The sequence below is a fragment of the Protopterus annectens genome, chromosome 8.part0 (assembly GCF_019279795.1).
Source record: "Protopterus annectens isolate FY-2018-M chromosome 8.part0, PAN1.0, whole genome shotgun sequence".
In the NCBI taxonomy this organism is placed as follows: Eukaryota; Metazoa; Chordata; order Ceratodontiformes; family Protopteridae; genus Protopterus; species Protopterus annectens.
Window position 1 is genome coordinate 221,088,583 of NC_056741.1, and position 11,475 is coordinate 221,100,057.

Here is an 11,475-nt window from a genome sequence, read left to right on the forward strand (position 1 = left end):
ATGGCATCTTGCATTCTACTAATTCCATATGCCAGACTGCATATGAGGAAACTACAATGGTATCTAAAAAGTGTTTGGAATCAGCATTGCCACAGCCTGGAGACAGTAATTGCACTCATTCCCTGCCTGCAACAGGAGTTTCGATGGTGGGCAGAAGCCTGTCACCACAACAAGGGTCTGCCATTCACATTATCCACAGCCAGACAGACACTGACAATGGATGCATCAGATTATGCCTGGGGGGCCCTTATGGCAGGAAAATGTATTCAGGGCACATGGCCTGCAAACCAGATGCATCTTCACATCAATCAAAAAAATATGCTAGCTGTTCAGAATGCCCTGACAGCTTTCAAGGACCTGCTTCATCCAGGACAGTTACTGATACAGACAACACTATGGTCATGTGGTACATAAACAAATTAGGGAGGTATACATTCCTACTCCCTCTGCAGACAAGCAATGACCTTATGGGACACAGCACTGGCTTTTCAAGTTCACCTGCAAGCACAATTCCTGCCAGGAAAAACAAATACTCTGGGAGACGAACTAAGGAGAAACCTCATGGATCCCCACGAATGGCATCTGGATCCACAAGTCTTCAGCATGATAATAAGGAAATGGGGATGCCCAGACATAGATCTATTTGCCTCCCTCACAACTGCCAATTGCAGAGATTCTGCACAAGGATTTATCACAAGCAAGCATGGAAAGTGGATGCCCTATCCTTCAGCTGGAACAATCTAACGGTATATGCTTTTCCCCCACTGCCTCTCCTTCCCAGGGGACTCCTGAAGGTCAAACAAGAGAAGCCAAAAATGATACTGATTACACCAGACTGGCCACGCCAGCACTGGTACCCAATCCTAAAGAGCTTGTCTCAAGGTCCAGCATGGATATTGACTCAAACGTCTCACTTGCTGACCCAATAAAACAATCAGATCCTGCACAGCCAACTCAGGACCTTAAATCTGGCAGCATGGCGGATAATGTAGCCATTCAGAAAACTCCTCTTTCAAAAGCTGTTATGGATGTTATCTTGGAGGCCAGGAGGCCCAGTACCAGAAAATCTTATGCAGAAAAATGGAAGAGATTCTGTGCTTGGAACCAGGAACAAGGCAGTGACACGTGTGTACCAAATATCCCTCAGATTTTACAATACCTAACTGAGATGCTGAACAAAGGCCTTTCTTTCTCATCAATTAAGATTCATGCCTCTGTCATTTCAGCCTATTACAGTATGGAACCACCTATCTTTTCTCTTCCTTTAATAAGGCAGTACCTCAGAGGGGCCAAAAACATTAGACCTCCAAGGAGAGCACCAATTCCGGCCTGGGACCTCAACTATGTTTTGGAAAAACTCACACTGCCTCCTTTCGAGCCAGCGTCAACAGCAGATATAAAATTCTTATCCTGGAAAACAGCTCTGCTCCTAGCAATAACCTCGGCAAGGCGAGTCTCAGTTACAAGCACTCATGGCTGTGGAACCTTTCAGCATTTTTCATCCAGACAGGGTTTCTCTGAGGACAAACCCTACATTTATGCCTAAGGTGGTATCCAGTGTGGCCCTTAACCAAACCATTCACTTGCCTACCTTTTATCCTAATCCACAGAACAAGGGTGAAAAAATTCTGCATTCTTTGGACATACACAGGCAGTTACGCTTCTTCTTGGACAGAATTAAAGATTTCAGAAAGACTGAGCAACTTTTAGTGTCGTATGCTGCAGGATCACAAGGAAATATTTCTAAATGGATAGGCCATTGCATCCGTTTCTGCTATTTTCAACATGACAAATCAGTGCCTAAGGGCATTGGGTCTCATTCCAACAGAGCAGCAGCCTTCCTCAGAGGAGTACCAACTAAAGATATATTAGAGGCTGCAACTTGGAGTTCAGTGCACACCTTCACAAAGCACTACCACTTACCTCTTTACTGTAAGTGCACAGCAGGCTTTGCCACTGCAATTCTGCAGGGCCTCATAGCCTCTCTCAACCCTATTTAGGCCAGCCACCCTTCCTCGGCTTTTGAGATTCAACCCAAGAGTAATGACTGCAACAGTGAAACACGATGAACATAATACAGTTGTGTACCTACCATAAATGTAGATGTTAGAGTGTATTCACTGTTGCAGTCCAGGTTACCCACCCACCATCCCCCTTTTCTTTGCTGGGACTTATCTACACTTCTCTATCCTATACAACCTATTTGGTGTATTTGCTTGTAGATGAAGGAAATGTTATTTTTGTGCATGCATTTTTATTGGCATATTTTTCAGCCTACCAATTTTGGGGCACCTGACATCTGGGGCAAGAAGAAAATGGTGTCTGCTGCATCTTTTATACCCCTGGCACACTGACGTCAGGGAAGAGGCGACATCAACCGACGCCGGACCTAGACTTTGGAATTCTGGCCGATTGAGGGTAGCCTGCCAGCAGGATAACCCAAGAGTAATGACTGCAACAGTGAATGCACTCGAACATCTACATTTATGGTAGGTACACAACTGTACTATCTTCTCTCACTGCAAAACACTGATTGCAGTGTCCACATTTACTAGTACCTTCTGTCCTGTTTCTATGTATATCCCTTAATATGAAACACTATTTTCTAGATTCATTTTTATATTAGGTCCTGTTTTGTAAACGAAATGGGGTTTGTCTCCTAATTTGTTGTGATCTCCATCACATCTCAGTATGTTCCAATTCCTATTTATAATATGTTTTACGTCCTGAACTGAGGGGTTATATTGTAAAATACAAGCTCTATTTAATTTCATAACCTCCTCTGTGCCTTTTGTTCTAATGGATCTTTTCTTATAATCCATGTCAGCCCCTAATGGTCGTGTGTATTTTTTCCCCCATTCTTTGATGACATATCTTGTTGTATCGTTAATGAGTTTGTTGGGATTTCCCCTCACTCTAAACATATTTCCAATGTTCTCAATCTCTTTTTCCATTTCCCTACAATCCGAAGTCATTTGTGCTATTCTAATGCATTGTCCCTTTATAATGCTTCGCTTCTGACTTCTAGGATGGTTACTGGAGTATTCGTGATATGAGTTACTGAAGGTCTCGTTTCTATAAATTTTGGATTTAAAACCATCTCCCTCTGTGTAAACATATGTGTCTAGATACGAAATTCCTTTACTATTAAAATTGTGTGTACATTTTAAATATGTATTAGACATGTTGAGCTATTCCATAAAATTAGCTATGTTGTCCTCTGTACCAGTCCATAAAATGAATATGTCGTCCAAAAACCTAACTTAACTTATGAACTGGTACCACTCACTTTTATTGAGTATGTGTTCTACCTCCCAGTCTAATAAAACAAGGTTTGCATAAATGGGGGCACAGGCCGGCCCCATGGCTACCCATTTTATTTGTTTATAATATTCTCCTTCGTAATATATATTGTTATTGTCTAACACTATACTCATAATTTCCTCCAATAGACTAACTTTGTCCCATTCAAGGTATGTATATTTTTGTATACTATTAATAAATCTGTTTACACCATCGTCTTTGGGTATACTGGAATATAAATCCATTGCATGTATTGTAAGAAAAATATTATTTTGATTCCATAATTGGGGTTTTATACGACTAAGGAAATCACAAGAGTCTTTTATTATATGTGGGACATTGTCATATATAGGTTTTAACCATCTGTCAGTTGCCTTACCAGAGGGAAAGGTTTTACTCTTACAACCCAAAATTATAGGCCGAAAAGGGGGGTCCTCCACATTCTTGTTTATTTTGGGGATTCCCACAATAGTCGCCAACCCTGGGTTTTCGACCCTTAAGAATTCATATGTATTTGTATTAATCCGATTCTCTAAGAGGTACTCTTCCAAATATAAATCTATTCTCCTGTGTGCTATATTAATTTGATTAATAGATGACGTTGCATAATTCCCTGTATTGTTTAAAAAATCATACATTGTATGAATGTACTCATTAGTGTCATATAACACTATACCCCCACCTTTATCGGGGGGTCATAATCCACATCTTTTGGTTATTACATGTATCTGTGAGTATATATTGTTCCCTTTTGCTAAGGTTATAGTGGGTTCTAACTTTTTTAATCTTCTCCTGGTACTTGTCATCTATCACTAATTTTTCATATGCAGCGAGTGTATTATTCACTGGGGGAGTGAATTGACTTTTCTTTTAAGTCTGAATTCTTTTTTTTTTTTTCAAAACAAGTTTATTGTTTTAACATATAAGAGAAATATCATAACAATTTTATACAAATAATTAAAAATAGGTATTATTATAATATTCAACAAAACAACTAAAGTATTTACAAAGACATCCACTACAATCAGATCAATTAATTAAACTAAAATACTGTGCTATTGAAATTAGAATTTTTTAACAAATTTTGTAAATTATCCCATACAATAAAATGTGATGTTTTTCTAGTTGTTCTCATTCTAATTGTGCTTATTTCCATATGACACATTATATTCATAACATTTTAAATTCATTGAGCGAAGGAGGTGTATCTGAAATCCAATTTCTAGTTATTATTTTCCTAGCCACTGCTAGGATAGACCATAACAAGGAAGCATAATATTTTTAACACATTGAGGTACAAGTGTGTTGAATAATATAAGAGACTTAGAAATAATGAAATTATCTGTAAAAGAGCCTGCAAAATTCATTAATTGACTTCCAGTATTCTTTCAACTTCATACAGTCATAAAACATATGAGCCCAGTCATCATTAATTTCTACATTACATCTCTTACATAGATTATCTTTATTATTAATTTTATTCATCATCAAAGGTGTATAAAAGATCTATGTAAAATTTCCATGTATAAAGTCTCCAGACAATGGAAGATGTAGTTCTATAAGCAGATTCAATATATATTGTTTATCTTGTTGAGTTGTTGGGTCCCCATTAATAGAGGTGAAATAATTCCAGTATGAATCTACATTGTAAAAGTTTCTTGTCTGATAATTTTATGTATATATGAAAGTTTACCTTTATCAGAAACTTTATGCTGTAAATTTATTATCAAGTAATCAATCAGTTTTGGAATAGATTCTTTAACTGTTATAGACATTAGATCTATTCTATCAATGAGATGTTGTCTAAAGATCTGAACCTCTAACCAGCAAGTTTCTCTTAGATCAAATTCTTGTTTTAAGAAATCTAGATTTTTAACTTTATTATCAGATATCAGCTGATACCAGTACTTTAGATTATTATCTATAGCTAAATGAGCTCCTTCAGAAGTAGATGACATAAGCATACCCTGAGTATAAATTATAGGAATACAATAAAATTCCATTCCCTATACTTAGGGTGCATGAATATAAAGTTACGATAACTAATAATAATATTTAATGGGTAACAGACCATATGTTTAGGTGTAATAGGTGAAGTACAAAATTCCTTTAGCAACCACAACATGGAGTTATTTATAATCATATTTTTATGTGTTAAGGAGATTTTCATGAAGTGCATACTAATTAGCTCCCAATAATCTTTCCATTTTGCGACATATGACCGATCTATTAATAAAGTAATAACTTTTATAATAGAAGATAATATATAAATTAAAGTCTGGAAAAGAAATACCCCCTTGAGACCAGCTATTAGTATGTTTCTTTAATACAATCCTAGGTCTATTAGGTGCCCATAAGAAATTTAACATTAGTGTATTCAGTTTCTTGATAGTTATTTTTGTAGGTGAAAGTATTATTGATTGTATTAAGTATAAAATCTTGGGGAATATTATCATTTTAATAATTGTAAGTCTCTCCTCCATAGTTAAAAACATATTATTCCAGGTATTAAAAGACTTTGTATATTAAGAAAACAGGTATTATAGTTATTATATATAATAGATTTAATATCTTTAGATAGTATTATACCTAAATAAGTTATCTGACCTGAGTTGGGTACATATTTAGTAAAATCACTAATGAGAGTATTTTTTCGTGTATATATAGGTAGTATTTTAGTTTTTTCTTCATTGAATATTAAACCAGAAATACTTTTAAAATTCATCATTTTATCAAATAAAGACTGCATAGAAGAATTAGATCCTACTGATGTAATTAGAACATCATCTGCAAAAAGTTGAATTTTTGATGTTGTATTTTCTTCTATTTCAAAACCCTCTATGTCAGTACTGTTTCTAATCAAATTAGCCCAAGGCTCCATTACTAAAGTGAATAATAGTGGAGAAAGTGGACATCCTTGCTTTGTACCTTTAAGAATGGGTATTTTTTGTGAAACATATGATGTGAGAGTGTTCAATCTCGCCTTTGTTCTTACACGTGGGTTCGGAGCCGATCCTCGGCTCCGTGCCGGCCGACTGCAAGCTCTGCATCGAGAAGAAGCTCGAGGACATCTAATACCCACAATCCCCCTCTGCCTTTACCTCAGATCTAGTTTGCCGCTGCTGGATACGCATCACTGGAGGCTAGCTCGAGGCTTTTTACAGATAAGATTTTATCTATTTTGGTTAAATTTTCAAAAACTTCTTTAAGATCTAGTTATTGAAAGTTAGTGTGTGAGTAGAGCAGAATTCTCGGTACAATTAGATTAGTTTAACTTAGTTTAACTAACTGGTATAGAGTTTTTGGGCCTACCACCTACTTGGATCACTTTTGTCTACTGACTAAAATTTTTGTAGTCTTGCTTTTCTTAAGCAAGTGACAATCGGACTTACAAAATACCGGATTTGACATTTGTTACCTGGATTGACTATTACTGGACTGGACTGTCTCTTTCTCTTTTTATTATGTCTGAGAAAATGAAATCTGGCTTCAAACGTCGTCAGTGTGGCCAAAAGATGTCGGTCACAGACAACCACAGTTCCTGTGTCTACTGTCTTGGCCCTCTCCACTTACAAGAGGACTGTTCTATTTGTCACTCTTTTAGTGGGAGGGTCATGACAGATAGCAGGAAACTGATGGATAGAGGATTGTTGAAACCCTCTTTCCAGGAGGCTCTGGATGCTTCAGACCAGGCATCCAAGTCTTCGAAGGGGTCGAAGACGTTGGAGCCCAAGTCATCGGCTCCGAGCTCTTCGGGTATAGTTAGATCACCGGTTCCACAGACTTGGGGCGAGTGTTCAACTGTTGGCAGTTTCGAGCCTCGAGTCTTGGAACCGGTGTGAGCTCCCTCCACCGACTCTGTTGAGGTCGGCTCCGTCTTCGATCCCTTCGACTCATTCTTCCAGGCCCCTTTCCGACACCGATGTGGACCGTGTGGTGCAGAAATTGATGGAGCATACGGCACTATCCAAGCTTATCGCGGTCTCCTCTCAGTTGATGTCGAGACTTGAATGCCTGCCACTATCTCCATCTGTTCCTCCTCCGAGACCTGTCCAGTCTTGGGCGGAAGAAGCTGAACTGATGATTGTGGAGCCCTCGGTGCCAGAACCGTCTTTCTCGGTCGGCACCGTTCACCTCGACTCCATCCGATCCGGTACTGGAGTCTGGGGCGAAGATCCGTCCTTGGTTCGGGACCGAGAGTCGGACCGATGTTTGTTCCGACGCTCCCTCGGGCCTCGCACGGATCGACTCGGTTCCGTCCTCGGGTCGGTGCCGGTTCCTGTTTGGGATTCTTCCCATTTCTTGAACCGGAGATACCTCGACTCGGGACCGGGGCCGACCTCATGAGGAAGGTGTTGTCTACCCAGACAACCACATCAGCAGGTACAGCTTCTCCTCCCCACAAAGGACCGTTATCCTCCTCTGCACCCACGGCCACGTCAAGCGTCGGGCACCAGTGTCTCAGCCACCCCTGGAGGTGCCCCTCTTCCTCGGAGGCTTCTTGGATGCTCCCCGAAGAAGTCCCTAGGAAAAGACTGTGTAAGAGGAGACACTTGGATTCTCCACAAGAATCCTTGACATCTGATACTGACTTAGATGAGTCAGAAGGGTCCCCTAAGTCACCTTCAGAGGATGTCTCTTTTCTGACATCTTGGAGATCCTAAAACAGAGAGGTGACTGGCAAGCCCTCCCCTTCTGAGGATGAGTCAGTTTTGCTGAAGGCATTTGGTGCTCGCCCTTCCTCCTCCTGGGTCACTCCGCCCTTTGATGAGTTAATGGAATTAATTGCTCGAAGGCGTGGAGACTCCTGACAGTGGAACCAGTCCCTAGGAAGCCAAATAAGTACATTACGGCACCACAGGACAAGGCTTACCTCATCAAAGGAGTTCCAGTAGACGCCATGGTGGTGGCAGCTGCCATGTAAAAGTAGATGTCGGAGTCTTCCTCATCTGTCCATCCGCCTAACAAAGATTCTAGGACCATGGACAGATACGGAAGCATTTTCAGTTCAGCGGCTTTCTCTATGCGTTCCCTGAACTATTTGACTCATTTTACACGTTTACAGAGGGATCTAGTCAAAGAGTTGGGAGATACCCTCCAGGGTACTACAGATGCCGCTGTTTCAGAGAGTTACAGCGCATCTCAACACCCTTACGTCCATTGTAAACTCGTCCATGAGGCTGATATCCTATGCAGCCGAAGGATCGAGTAGGGCAGCGGCTTCAGCGATTGCTCTTCGTAGGCAATCCTGGATGCGCTTATGTTCGTTCGCGGAAGCCTTCAAGTCTTTCTTTACTAACGCCCCATTTGGCGGAGCCACACTTTTGGCCCTAAAGTAAAGGAGACCCTTACCCGGTGTGAACAGGAGGAAAGACTCTGTCTGCTGTCGGAGTCCGTTTTCCACCCTTCCAGACAGTACCCCAAAGGGCAGCGTGGTGGGAAAATGTGGTTTGAAAACCCCAAGGATCTTTCCCAAACACACAGGGTGATGCCCCTCTAGAGGCAGAGGGGGCAGAGGTGGAAGGCCGCCCTGGCGGCAGAGATCCAAAACCAAGGTGACAGGGATAATCTCCTGGCAAACCTTTCAGCACTCCTGAGAGGAGGCCCGACTGTCCTGCTCTGGAGGCAGTCGGGGTCGCTAGCTTTATACCCTCAGGCCTGGCAAAACCTCTCTTCAGACAATTGGGTAAAAGCATTGTTACCAGAGGTTACAAAATCCCATTTCTATCCACACCCATTCCTAAGAAAAACTCCCAGATGTACCACCCCATCTGAGACCCAGCAGCTACAGAAATTTCAAAGCTGCTAGAAAAAGAGTCATCCAACCAGTCCCAGCGGACCAAATAGGATTCGGAACTTACTCAAGGTTCTTTTAGTTCCAAAGAAAACAGGGGACTGGAGGCCGATTCTGGACCTAAGCCATCTCAACACCTTTGTCAAGAAGGAAAAGTTCGAATGGTCACGCTTCAATCGATCCTTCCATTCTTACGGAAGGGCGACTGGATGTGCTCGATAGATCTGAAGGGCGCATACTACCACATCAAAATGGCCAGGCGTCCAGGGATCATTTGCGCTTCGGCTGGGGCCAGTCACTATCAGTTCGAGCCCTGCCCTTTGGTCTGACTACAGCCCCAGGGTCTTCACCAAATGCATGGCAGTGGTAGCGTCTCATCTGAGGCCTAGGATTCCAGGTGTTTCCGTATCTGGACGACTGGCTCCTGTCTGCCACCACCAGGCGTCAACTGATACAAGCCAGGGATTACACCTACAACTTTGTACACACCTTGGCATTTCAGTAAATTTGAAAAATCATTGCTACAGCCATCACAGCATATCTTATTCATAGGAGCGAATTAGGTGCGTCATTTAGTTCTAAAACTTCCTACAGAAAGAATAGTAGCACTTCAATTCAACATTTCCCTTCTACTGTCGTCCAGAAAGTCCCGGCAAAATTGTTCTGAAAGTCTTGGGTCTCATGGCAGCTTCTCTCATTGCGATACCATTGGGAAGACTGCACATGAGAGTGCTACAATGGCTTCTGTTTGCACAATGGTCATTCCAACAACTTCCACTGACTCACGAAATATTGGTAATGAAAACATGCAAATCACACCTAATGTGGTGGTTACAGACTTGCAACCTATCCAGCGGAAGACCATTTGTGCTACCCGCACCGTCAGCGACGATAACCACGGACGCTTCCCTGATAGGGTGGGGGGGCATCTTTCAGGGACAGACAGTCCAAGGCGAATGGACCAATCTGGAGTACAATCTGCACATCAATGTTCTGGAGTTGAGGGCAGTGTTTTTGGCATTGCAACACTTTGCTCCCCTTCTTCCTCCAGGGGCCATTGCAGTTCAGACAGACAACATGTCCGTAGTCTGGTACATAAACAAGCAAGGGGGAACCAGGTCTTACCAACTATGCAGAGAGGCCATGAGAATTTGGCAATGGGCAGAGTCCACGGTCGCTTTCTGATGCAACGCACATCCCGGGGTCATCCAACGTCATAGCCGACAGGCTGAGCAGGGCAATACTATTGCCTCACGAGTGGTCCCTCAAACAGTCAGTTGCGAGAAGGATTTTTCGCAAATGGGGCCAGCCTACCTGCGATCTGTTTGCGTCTCAATGAGCCAAATGCAGGAGCTACTTTGCCCTATTACCCCTCAGGGAAGTCCCCAGGGACGCTGGTGCACGATTGGCCCCGGGTCTCCTATATGCTTTTCCTCCATTTCCCCTGATTGCAAAGTTTCTGCAGAAAGCCAACAACCTTCAGAGGACTATTATTCTCATTGCTCCGTTCTGGCCTCGTCAAATTTGGTTCCCCTTTCTATTGCATCACCGCATTGGGGACCTTGGATGCTGGACCCAGAGCCAGATCTACTGACTCACTCGTCAGGAGTTCCTCACCCATCTCTAGAATCTCTCCATCTAGCAGCTTGGCTGCTCCTTTCTAGCCAGGTCGGTTCCACTTACATCGGTTCAAGATATTTTAGTAGCTTCTCATAAAGTTTCCACTACTAAGACTTACACCAGTAAGTGGAAACGCTTTGTCTTTTGGGTGAGTCACATCATTTGGACCCTGTTAGAGCTCCGTTAAACAAGGTTTTAGAGTTCTTGACTGAACTATTTCATGAAGGAGCTTCCCGGCTACTTTAAGAGTACAGTTAGCTGCCATTTCTAACTATCATGTAGAGGAATGTGGTGCCTATTATGGCTCACAGACTGTCTAAAGCCTTGTTAAAAGGTACTTTTCATATCAGACCACCAGTCAGAAGTCCGACATCACCGTGGAATTTAAACCTGTTGCTCTCTAAATTGATGTTGCCACCCTTTGAACCAGCCTCAAGTTGCACATTGAAATTTTTGTCATGGAAAACTTTATTTCTAGTGGCCATTACATCTGCTAGGCAGTGTCTGAGCTTCAGGCCCTTTCTGTCAAGCATCCTTATTTAATATTTCATTCTGACAGAGTATCCCTCGCACTAATCCATCCTTTCTTCCCAAAGTTTGTTCTTCTAGTAATATTAATCAGTCCATTGAACTACCCACCTTCTTTAAGAACCACTCTAATAAATTGGGTATATGTTGCACAAACTGGACGTCCATAGACAACTCAGATTTTATTTGGATAGAACAAAAGATCACAGGAAATCTGATCAACTATTTGT

The 11,475-nt window shown here is 41.9% G+C and overlaps 1 protein-coding gene across 1 annotated transcript in view; it reads left to right on the top strand.

Annotated features, from left to right (window-relative positions):
* Positions 1 to 11,475, top strand: part of LPCAT3 (lysophosphatidylcholine acyltransferase 3) — a 709,408-nt gene that overhangs the window by 423,083 nt on the left and 274,850 nt on the right. The gene's annotated exons all lie outside the window — the stretch shown is intronic.